The following is a 12,500-nucleotide window of genomic DNA, read 5'->3' as shown; positions in this document are numbered from 1 at the left end:
TTTACCTTCTCTCCCATTAGGAGTGCATTGAGAAACCTCAGAAATAACCCAAGAAAGCTTCTTGGAGAGATTGCTGTCACCCTCACACTGTCTTAAAACAACACTCGTTTGCTTTCCACACGGATTTTAGGCCGCTTTTTACAATTGAACACCCAAATTGCTCCATTTACTCTCACTGCGGCGGGCCTCTGGTACTCCATGGAGTACCAGGACTAGTTCGGCCCGGCGTTCACCCCCCCGAGGAGTACCAGGGCCCAGAGCGGAATACATGGATGTTATCGCCCTGTTACCGAATTATATCGATACCGATGTGCTTTTCACCTCATTGCTGAGTGGATTTATAAACAGGAACACCGAAACAGCTCCTTTCAGCTTCACGGCAGAAACGCCCCTGGTAATCCATGGAGTACCAGGGGAAAGCCTGTAAAATAAGCCCATACACACTTCTAACATGGCCTTTATCACCCTGTTACTGCATTACGATGACACCCATTTGCTTTTGATCTCATTGTCTGCCAACGTACGGAAAAAGCGGGGGGGCATTAAGGGGGGGAGAGAGAGAGACATGGAGATTTTCTCAGCCTCTCATTCTTTTTTTTTTTTTTTTTTTAATTGAACATAAATAGTACACGCAAATGTACAAATAAACATGGCAAGGTAGAACTGAATGTCAATTAAACAACCAGGCATGAAGAAGAAAAGGACATAAGGACATTCGTTCTGTATGTATTCAGAAGTTAATAGTGTTAACGGTTTGTGAGAAATTTACATTGCTAGACAAAAAAAGAAATTAAAAGGAAATAATTAAATAAATAGATAGACCAATGAAATTAAAACCGAAAAAAAAAAATGCAAGGGGAATACAACATGTAATTAAGTTGGCGATTCACAAGGAATCTCAGACATCAAACTGTATATTTTTTGTTGTTTATATATAAACATATATAAACAAACATATATTGTTTGTTGTTTATTTTTGGGATATATTGAGGAATATTTAATGGAAAGGAGTCACAATCGCTTTTTGACAATGTCGAAGTGTATAGGTGGCTATAGAATTTAAAGTTTTCATTGGAAATGATAGCCTCATCTGTAATTTCCTTGTTGTTAAGACGGGCTTCCGCTTTGCTCCGCTCCTCCTCTCCTCCGCTCTTCCGCTCCGGGCCCTGGAACTCCCGATCCGCGGGACTTCGGTGAATTCCGGGCCAGTTTTTTGCTCTTCTGCTCTCCTCCCCTCCTCCGCTTCTTCGCTCCCCCGCTTTGGACCCTGGAACTCTTGAACAGGGCCGGGCTTCTGCCCTCCGCCTCTCCTCTGCTCATCCGCTCCAGGCCCTGGCACTCCCTGTGATCCAGTCATTCGCATGTGCGTGCCCGGAGGTCCGGGAGCTCCACTCAAACGTCCGGGGGGGGTAAGGGTAAGGGGTCCTGTCCCCCCCCCTCGCCGCCTCTGAGAAGAGAAACATCTCCTCCACTCCTCCGCTCCTCCGCTGCGGAACCAGGTATTACCGATCCGCCGGACTCAGGCGAATTGCAGAAAGGGGTTTTGCCGTCCTCTGCTCCTCCGCTCCTCCGTTTCGGGCCCTGGAACTCCCGAACCGCTGGACACAAGCGAATCACGGTCCGGGCTTCTGCTCTCCTCCGCTCCTCACCTCATCCGCTCCAGGCCCTGGTACTCCGTGTCCGCGGGAACCCCCCCCAACCCACAAAAACAAACTCTCACACACACACAAACACACGCACACACACACACACACACACACACACACATACACACGCATACACACACACAAACACACAAACACACACAGACACACCTGAACTCATCATAGCTGTGCTAATAGCATTGGCCGAAACGTTTCCACAACCAAACCAACATTAGCTCATCCACTCATTCACATATGTGTGTGCCCGGAGGTCCGGGAGCTCCAGTCATAAGTCCGGGTGATCTATGTCCGGAGAAGGCTCACATTAGCCGCTCTAAGGGGTCCTGCTGCCCCCCAGCTTCCCGGCCTTTGAGAAGAGACACATAACTCCGCTCTTCCGCTTCTCCGCTATGGGCCCTGGTACTCCCGATCCTCCGAACTCAGGTGAATTGCGTGACGTGCTTCTGCTCTCCTATAAGCCCCTACACACTTCGAACACGGCTGTTATCACCCTGTTACTGCATTTCAATGACACCCATTTGCTTTCGATCTCAGTGTCTGCCACCGTACGGAAAAGCGGGGGGGTGGGGGGTGGGGGGGCATAAGCGCATTCGTGCTGTAAGTAATCAGAAGTTAATAGTGTTAACGGTTTGCGAGAAATTTTTAATGCTAGACAAAAAAAGAAAATTAAAAGGATATAATTAAATAAATAGATAGAAAAATAAAATTAAAAACGAAAAAAAAAAAATTGTGAGGGGAATATAACATGTAATTAAGTTGGCGGTTCACAGGGAATCTCAGACATCAAACTGTTTTTAATTGAACATAAATAGTACACCCAAATATACAAATGTACAAATAAACATAGCAAGTTAGAACTGAATGTCAATGAAACAACCAGGCATGAGGAAGCAACGGACATGAGGACATTTGTTCTGTATGTAATGAGAAGTTAATAGTGTTACAGGTTTGTGAGAAATTTACAGTGCTAGACAAAAAAAGAAATTAAAAGGAAATAATTAGATAAATAGATAGACAAATGAAATTAAAACCAAAAAAAAAAAATGCAAGGGGAATACGACATGTAATTAAGTTGGCGATTCACAAGGAATCTCAGACATCAAACTGTATATTTTTTGTTGTTTATATATAAACATATATAAACAAACATATATTGTTTGTTGTTTATTTTTGGGATATATTGAGGAATATTTAATGGAAAGGAGTCACAATCGCTTTTTGACAATGTCGAAGTGTATACGTGGCTATAGAATTTAAAGTTTTCATTAGAAATTATAGCCTCATCTGTAATTTCCTTGTTGTTAAGACGGGCTTCCGCTTTGCTCCGCTCCTCCTCTCCTCCGCTCCTCCGCTCTTCCGCTCCGGGCCCTGGAACTCCCGATCCGCGGGACTTCGGTGAATGCCGGGCCAGTTTTTTGCTCTTCTGCTCTCCTCCCCTCCTCCGCTTCTTCGCTCCCCCGCTTTGGACCCTGGAACTCTTGAACAGGGCCGGGCTTCTGCCCTCCGCCTCTCCTCTGCTCATCCGCTCCAGGCCCTGGCACTCCCTGTGATCCAGTCATTCGCATGTGCGTGCCCGGAGGTCCGGGAGCTCCACTCAAACGTCCGGGGGGGGTAAGGGTAAGGTGTCCTGTCCCCACCCCTCGCCGCCTCTGAGAAGAGAAACATCTCCTCCACTCCTCCGCTCCTCCGCTGCGGAACCAGGTATTACCGATCCGCCGGACTCAGGCGAATTGCAGAAAGGGGTTTTGCCGTCCTCCGCTCCTCCGCTCCTCCGTTTCGGGCCCTGGAACTCCCGAACCGCTGGACACAAGCGAATCACGGTCCGGGCTTCTGCTCTCCTCCGCTCCTCACCTCATCCGCTCCAGGCCCTGGTACTCCGTGTCCGCGGGAACCCCCCCCAACCCACAAAAACAAACTCTCACACACACACAAACACACGCACACACACACACACACACACACACACACACACATACACACGCATACACACACACAAACACACAAACACACAGAGACACACCTGAACTCATCATAGCTGTGCTAATAGCATTGGCCGAAACGTTTCCACAACCAAACCAACATTAGCTCATCCACTCATTCACATATGTGTGTGCCCAGAGGTCCGGGAGCTCCAGTCATAAGTCCGGGTGATCTATGTCCGGAGAAGGCTCACATTAGCCGCTCTAAGGGGTCCTGCTGCCCCCCAGCTTCCCGGCCTTTGAGAAGAGACACATAACTCCGCTCTTCCGCTTCTCCGCTATGGGCCCTGGTACTCCCGATCCTCCGAACTCAGGTGAATTGCGTGACGTGCTTCTGCTCTCCTATAAGCCCCTACACATTTCGAACACGGCTGTTATCACCCTGTTACTGCATTTCAATGACACCCATTTGCTTTCGATCTCAGTGTCTGCCACCGTACGGAAAAGCGGGGGGTGGGGGGTGGGGGGGCATAAGCGCATTCGTGCTGTAAGTAATCAGAAGTTAATAGTGTTAACGGTTTGCGAGAAATTTTTAATGCTAGACAAAAAAAGAAAATTAAAAGGATATAATTAAATAAATAGATAGAAAAATAAAATTAAAAAGGAAAAAAAAAAAATTGTGAGGGGAATATAACATGTAATTAAGTTGGCGGTTCACAGGGAATCTCAGACATCAAACTGTTTTTAATTGAACATAAATAGTACACCCAAATATACAAATGTACAAATAAACATAGCAAGGTAGAACTGAATGTCAATGAAACAACCAGGCATGAGGAAGCAACGGACATGAGGACATTTGTTCTGTATGTAATGAGAAGTTAATAGTGTTACAGGTTTGTGAGAAATTTACAGTGCTAGACAAAAAACGAAATTAAAAGGAAATAATTAGATAAATAGATAGACAAATGAAATTAAAACCAAAAAAAAAAAATGCAAGGGGAATACGACATGTAATTAAGTTGGCGATTCACAAGGAATCTCAGACATCAAACTGTATATTTTTTGTTGTTTATATATAAACATATATAAACAATCATATATTGTTTGTTGTTTATTTTTGGGATATATTGAGGAATATTTAATGGAAAGGAGTCACAATCGCTTTTTGACAATGTCGAAGTGTATACGTGGCTATAGAATTTAAAGTTTTCATTAGAAATTATAGCCTCATCTGTAATTTCCTTGTTGTTAAGACGGGCTTAGCTTTGCTCCGCTCCTCCTCTCCTCCGCTCCTCCGCTCTTCCGCTCCGGGCCCTGGAACTCCCGATCCGCGGGACTTCGGTGAATTCCGGGCCAGTTTTTTGCTCTTCTGCTCTCCTCCCCTCCTCCGCTTCTTCGCTCCCCCGCTTTGGACCCTGGAACTCTTGAACAGGGCCGGGCTTCTGCCCTCCGCCTCTCCTCTGCTCATCCGCTCCAGGCCCTGGCACTCCCTGTGATCCAGTCATTCGCATGTGCGTGCCCGGAGGTCCGGGAGCTCCACTCAAACGTCCGGGGGGGATAAGGGTAAGGGGTCCTGCCCCCCCCCCCTCGCCGCCTCTGAGAAGAGAAACATCTCCTCCACTCCTCCGCTCATCCGCTGCGGAACCAGGTACTACCGATCCGCCGGACTCAGGCGAATTGCAGAAAGGGGTTTTGCTGTCCTCCGCTCCTCCGCTCCTCCGCTCCTCCGCTCCTCCGCTCCTCCGCTCCTCCGCTCCTCCGCTCCTCCGTTTCGGGCCCTGGAACTCCCGAACCGCTGGACACAAGCGAATCACGGTCCGGGCTTCTGCTCTCCTCCGCTCCTCACCTCATCCGCTCCAGGCCCTGGTACTCCGTGTCCGCGGGAACCCCCCCCAACCCACAAAAACAAACTCTCACACACACACAAACACACGCACACACACACACACACACACACACACACACAAACACACAAACACACACAGACACACCTGAACTCATCATCGCTGTGCTGATAGCATTGGCCGAAACGTATCCACAACCAAACCAACATTAGCTCATCCACTCATTCACATATGTGTGTGCCCAGAGGTCCGGGAGCTCCAGTCATAACTCCGGGTGATCTCTGTCCGGAGTAGGCTCACCTTAGCCGGTCTAAGGGGTCCTGCTGCCCCCCAGCTTCCCCGCCTTTGAGAAGAGACACATAACTCCGCTCTTCCGCTTCTCCGCTATGGGCCCTGGTACTCCCGATCCTCCGAACTCAGGTGAATTGCGTGACGTGCTTCTGCTCTCCTATAAGCCCCTACACACTTCGAACACCGCTGTTATCACCCTGTTACTGCATTTCAATGACACCCATTTGCTTTCGATCTCAGTGTCTGCCTCCGTACGGAAAAAGCGGGATGGGTGGGGGGGCATAAGCGCATTCGTGGTGTAAGTAATCAGAAGTTAATAGTGTTAACGGTTTGCGAGAAATTTTTAATGCTAGACAAAAAAAGAAAATTAGAAGGATATAATTAAATAAATAGATAGAAAAATAAAATTAAAAACGAAAAAAAAAAATTGTGAGGGGAATATAACATGTAATTAAGTTGGCGGTTCACAAGGAATCTCAGACATCAAACTGTTTTTAATTGAACATAAATAGTACACCCAAATATACAAATGTACAAATAAACATAGCAAGGTAGAACTGAATGTCAATGAAACAACCAGGGATGAGGAAGCAACGGACATCAGGACATTTGTTCTGTATGTAATGAGAAGTTAATAGTGTTACAGGTTTGTGAGAAATTTACAGTGCGAGACAAAAAAATAAATTAAAAGGAAGTAATTAAATCAATAGATAGACAAATAAGAAATTAAAACGAAAAAAAAAAAAAAAAATTGCAAGGGGAATGTAACATGTAATCAAGTTGTTTTTTTTGTTTTTTTTTTTTTTTTTACCAAAAAAAAAAGGAACCTCGGACATGGGTAACTATATTTTTTTGTTTTCGGATTTTTCCATAAGTTTTAAGGATTTTTTTTTTTTTTTTTATATTTCAAAATCGTTTATGAAGACATTAAAATTTGGGGAGCATTTTTGCATTCTGTTCTTGTGAATGAAGAACTTGGCCAGGCCTAAAAGAACATTGACACAGAGTTCATCTGTTATGTTGCTTATAAGTAAACAGAATGTTATATCATCTTTTGAGAAGGAAACTGGTGACGATGGAATGAGAAGGAGAAAAAATATATGGTCAGTGGTTTCAATGTTGTCTTCAAAAAATGTACAAATATTATCTTCAAAATTAAAGCGTACCCTCGATAATTCCTTAGATGGGTAGATGTCAGTCATAATTTTGAAGTGGGTCTCTTTTGCCTTGGGGGTATGGGTAGAGTCAGATACATAGTTCGCAGCGTGGCAATCGATTCCTCATCAAATTTATTTAAAATATCCTTTTTTTTTTTTTTGACGTCCAGGGAATAAGTTTCCTGTGAAACATTTCCTAATAAAGGAGTTGCTGCGCTTTCTGTCCACAATTGAGATTCCCTGGAGTGATAGTCGGGGTAACTGTGGTTGTACGGTTCGGTGCGTCATTATATTTTTGGTCAGGAATACAAATTGTCGAGGCAGTGCGTTTCGTAACTTTAGCAACTCTAATATGGGAGGCTTGAATCTGTGTGTAGTACAGAACTGCTCATTGTCCAGAGGACTGCCAGTGTCATCCATCAAGTCAATTATTGACCATATACCTTTCTCAAAGCATTCCTTGTAAAACAGAGGTTTGTTGCCATGCAGTACATATCGATTGTTCCAAACTATTATACTGTGTGGTGAGAAATTGTGTACGTATATCATTTTCCAGTATAATAATATTTGTTTATGGAACTCTGAACATTTGACAGGAATCTTGTTGATATCCAAGTCAGAGATAAGCAGAAGACTCAGGCCGCCGACTTTGTTGAATAAGTAGTTTGGAGTACAATACCAGAAAGAACGATGAGGTTTGATCCAGGATTTCAACCAGTTCACCTTCAATGTCCCATTCAAGCAGTCCGACTCTATCACTTTCAGCCCTCCTTCACTTGTTTCTTTCACCATATGTGATTTTTCTTAGATGGTGTGGTCTGTTCCTCCAGATAAAGTTGAAATTGATTTGGTTAACAGATTTTACGAGTTGATTTGGAGCAGCATTGGAATACGCTGGGTATATACATCTGGATAAACACATCCATTTTAGTCAAATATATCCGGCCTAATATTGATAAATCTCTCTGGAGCCATATATTAGAATTAAGCTTTACTTTGATTCAGTTTAGATTCAATGTTCCTGGATTGATTTAACGTTTGGTCCTTGGATAGGAAAATGCTCAAGTATTTTATTTCTGATTTCATAGAAACATCGCTGATTTCCTTTAGTGGCGAGTCATGCAGCGCAAGAAGTTTGCATTTCTTTAAGTTTAATGACAATCCTGAAGCCTTGGAGAATGTTTTGGTTTTTTTCAGCACTTATTGGGACTTGATGTTCATTTTTCAAAACTAAGGTTGTGTCATCTGCCAGCAGGCTAATAACAATTTCTGTCCCCAACATTACTTCTGTCCCACACGTATACACACACACACACACACACACACACACACACACACACACACACACCTTAATTCCACTCTTTTATATACGCATGTCTGGAGTTCCGGGAGCTCGTTCTCAACGTTCTGGGGATAATCATAGCTGTGCTGATAGCATTGGCCGAAACGTATCCACAACCAAACCAACATTAGCTCATCCACTCATTCACATATGTGTGTGCCCAGAGGTCCGGGAGCTCCAGTCATAAGTCCGGGTGATCTATGTCCGGAGAAGACTCACATTAGCCGGTCTAAGGGGTCCTGCTGCCCCCCAGTTTCCCCGCCTTTGAGAAGAGACACATAACTCCGCTCTTCCGCTTCTCCGCTATGGGCCCTGGTACTCCCGATCCTCCGAACTCAGGTGAATTGCGTGACGTGCTTCTGCTCTCCTATAAGCCCCTACACACTTCGAACACGGCTGTTATCACCCTGTTACTGCATTTCAATGACACCCATTTGCTTTCGATCTCAGTGTCTGCCACCGTACGGAAAAAGCGGGGGGTGGGGGGGCATAAGCGCATTCGTGCTGTAAGTAATCAGAAGTTAATAGTGTTAACGGTTTGCGAGAAATTTTTAATGCTAGACAAAAAAAGAAAATTAAAAGGATATAATTAAATAAATAGATAGAAAAATAAAATTAAAAACGAAAAAAAAAAATTGTGAGGGGAATATAACATGTAATTAAGTTGGCGGTTCACAAGGAATCTCAGACATCAAACTGTTTTTAATTGAACATAAATAGTACACCCAAATATACAAATGTACAAATAAACATAGCAAGGTAGAACTGAATGTCAATGAAACAACCAGGGATGAGGAAGCAACGGACATCAGGACATTTGTTCTGTATGTAATGAGAAGTTAATAGTGTTACAGGTTTGTGAGAAATTTACAGTGCGAGACAAAAAAAGAAATTAAAAGGAAGTAATTAAATCAATAGATAGACAAATAAGAAATTAAAACGAAAAAAAAAAAAAAAAATTGCAAGGGGAATGTAACATGTAATCAAGTTGGTTTTTTTTTTTTGTTTTTTTTTTTTTACCAAAAAAAAAAGGAACCTCGGACATGGGTAACTATATTTTTTAGTTTTTGGATTTTTCCATAAGTTTTAAGGATTTTTTTTTTTTTTTTTTTATATTTCAAAATCGTTTATGAAGACATTAAAATTTGGGGAGCATTTTTGCATTCTGTTCTTGTGAATGAAGAACTTGGCCAGGCCTAAAAGAACATTGACACAGAGTTCATCTGTTATGTTGCTTATAAGTAAACAGAATGTTATATCATCTTTTGAGAAGGAAACTGGTGACGATGGAATGAGAAGGAGAAAAAATATATGGTCAGTGGTTTCAATGTTGTCTTCACAAAATGTACAAATATTATCTTCAAAATTAAAGCGTACCCTCGATAATTCCTTAGATGGGTAGATGTCAGTCATAATTTTGAAGTGGGTCTCTTTTGCCTTGGGGGTATGGGTAGAGTCAGATACATGGTTCGCAGCGTGGCAATCGATTCCTCATCAAATTTATTTAAAATATCCTTTTTTTTTTTTTTGACGTCCAGGGAATAAGTTTCCTGTGAAACATTTCCTAATAAAGGAGTTGCCGCGCTTTCTGTCCACAATTGAGATTCCCTGGAGTGATAGTCGGGGTAACTGTGGTTGTACGGTTCGGTGCGTCATTATATTTTTGGTCAGGAATACAAATTGTCGAGGCAGTGCGTTTCGTAACTTTAGCAACTCTAATATGGGAGGCTTGAATCTGTGTGTAGTACAGAACTGCTCATTGTCCAGAGGACTGCCAGTGTCATCCATCAAGTCAATTATCGACCATATACCTTTCTCAAAGCATTCCTTGTAAAACAGAGGTTTGTTGCCATGCAGTACATATCGATTGTTCCAAACTATTATACTGTGTGGTGAGAAATTGTGTACGTATATCATTTTCCAGTATAATAATATTTGTTTATGGAACTCTGAACATTTGACAGGAATCTTGTTGATATCCAAGTCAGAGATAAGCAGAAGACTCAGGCCGCCGACTTTGTTGAATAAGTAGTTTGGAGTACAATACCAGAAAGAACGATGAGGTTTGATCCAGGATTTCAACCAGTTCACCTTCAATGTCCCATTCAAGCAGTCCGACTCTATCACTTTCAGCCCTCCTTCACTTGTTTCTTTCACCATATGTGATTTTTCTTAGATGGTGTGGTCTGTTCCTCCAGATAAAGTTGAAATTGATTTGGTTAACAGATTTTACGAGTTGATTTGGAGCAGCATTGGAATACGCTGGGTATATACATCTGGATAAACACATCCATTTTAGTCAAATATATCCGGCCTAATATTGATAAATCTCTCTGGAGCCATATATTAGAATTAAGCTTTACTTTGATTCAGTTTAGATTCAATGTTCCTGGATTGATTTAACGTTTGGTCCTTGGATAGGAAAATGCTCAAGTATTTTATTTCTGATTTCATGGAAACATCGCTGATTTCCTTTAGTGGCGAGTCATGCAGCGCAAGAAGTTTGCATTTCTTTAAGTTTAATGACAATCCTGAAGCCTTGGAGAATGTTTTGGTTGTTTTCGGCACTTATTGGGACTTGATGTTCATTTTTCAAAACTAAGGTTGTGTCATCTGCCAGCAGGCTAATAACAATTTCAGTCCCCAGCACGTCTAACTTTTGGATATCGTTGCTCTTTTCAACATAAACGGCTAGCATTTCGGTAGCAATTATAAATAAATAGGGTGAGATGGGGCAACCTTGGGGGATTCCCACATCAACATGGAAGCTCGGAGTGGTGCCGCTTGGCAGGGTGACACAGCTATGAATATTCTCATAGAGCCCACGGATCACATTCCTGAATATTTAACCAAATCCAAAATGTTCGAGCGTTGCTATGATAAATGGATGTTCGACCGAGTCAAAGGCTTTAGAAAAGTCCAAGAAGGATATGCGGCCATTATCTTCAATGCGATACGCCTCTAAACCCATCGCTCGCCCCGACTCGGGGAATCCTAGAGCCTACTTGCACCCCCGCCCTAACTTAACTCCCTCACTCGTGGAGCTCCCTGAGCTCCACACATCCCGGAGCATCACGCCGACTCATTCACATTTGAATGATTGTCTTTATTTTATGTCCGCTAGATAGAGGCATCCGCACATGCGCATCAGTGGAGCTTCAGGCCGGCTGAGGCATGGACTGAAAATCATAAAGACATGTGTGATGAGCTAAAAGGAAGATAAGCATATTTTTATAATAAATGTAAGAAAGAGAGGGTAATGCAGCCTCAGGGCGGCACTGGCCCGTGTCTCTCCAAGCCTGCCTTTGGGGGGGGGGGGGGGCACGGAGCAGTGTCTCCCTGTGCCGGTCCCAAGCCCGGATAAATGCAGAGGGTTGCGTCAGGAGGGGCATCCGGCGTAAAACGTTTGCCAAAACCAAACATGCGAGTCAACCATAACTATACCATACCGGATGGGTCGCGGACCGGGTTAACAACGACCGCCATTGGTACTGATGACCTACAGGGTACTAATGGAAATCGGGCTACTGTGGGTCGAAGAACAAGAAGAAGAAGAAGAGGAGGAGTGCGTGTTCGGAAGCAGAGAGAGAGGAGGAAAGGAAAGAGCCTGGGACTGAGAGTAGGGACTTTGAATATTGGGACTATGACAGGAAAAGGTAGAGAGTTGATGGACACGATGCAGAGAAGGAAGCTGGATATACTGTGTGTCCAGGAGACCAGGTGGAAGGGTAGTAAGGCTAGAAGCTTAGGAGCAGGCTTTAAGTTATACTATTATGGTGCTGACAAGAAGAGAAATGGAGTAGGAGTCATCTTGAAGGAGGAGTTTGTAAGGAACGTCCTAGAGGTGAAAAGAATGTCAGATAGACTTATGAGTCTGAAATTGGAAATTGAAGGTGTGATGCTCAGTGTTGTTAGTGGCTATGCGCCACAGGTGGGATGTGAACCTGAAGAGAAGGAGAAGTTCTGGAATGAGTTGGATGAAGTGATGCAGAATATTCCCAGAAATGAGAGAGTGGTAATTGGTGCAGACTTCAATGGACATGTTGGTGAAGGCAATAGAGGGGATGAAGAAGTGATGGGCAGATATGGTATCCAGGATAGGAATGCAGAGGGACAGATGGTGGTAGATTTTGCAAAAGGGATGGAAATGGGTGTAGTGAATACCTTTTTCCAGAAAAAACAGGAACATAGGGTAACTTATAAGAGCGGAGGTAGGAGCACGCAGGTAGACTACATCTTGTATAGACGAGGTAACCTGAAAGAGATCGGTGACTGCAAAG

This window comes from Fistularia commersonii, unplaced genomic scaffold (assembly GCF_037954325.1).
Source record: "Fistularia commersonii isolate RoL2024-O1a breed Wild unplaced genomic scaffold, RoL_Fcom_v1.0 HiC_scaffold_127, whole genome shotgun sequence".
In the NCBI taxonomy this organism is placed as follows: domain Eukaryota; kingdom Metazoa; phylum Chordata; class Actinopteri; order Syngnathiformes; family Fistulariidae; genus Fistularia; species Fistularia commersonii.
Note: the sequence above shows the minus strand (reverse complement) of the source record.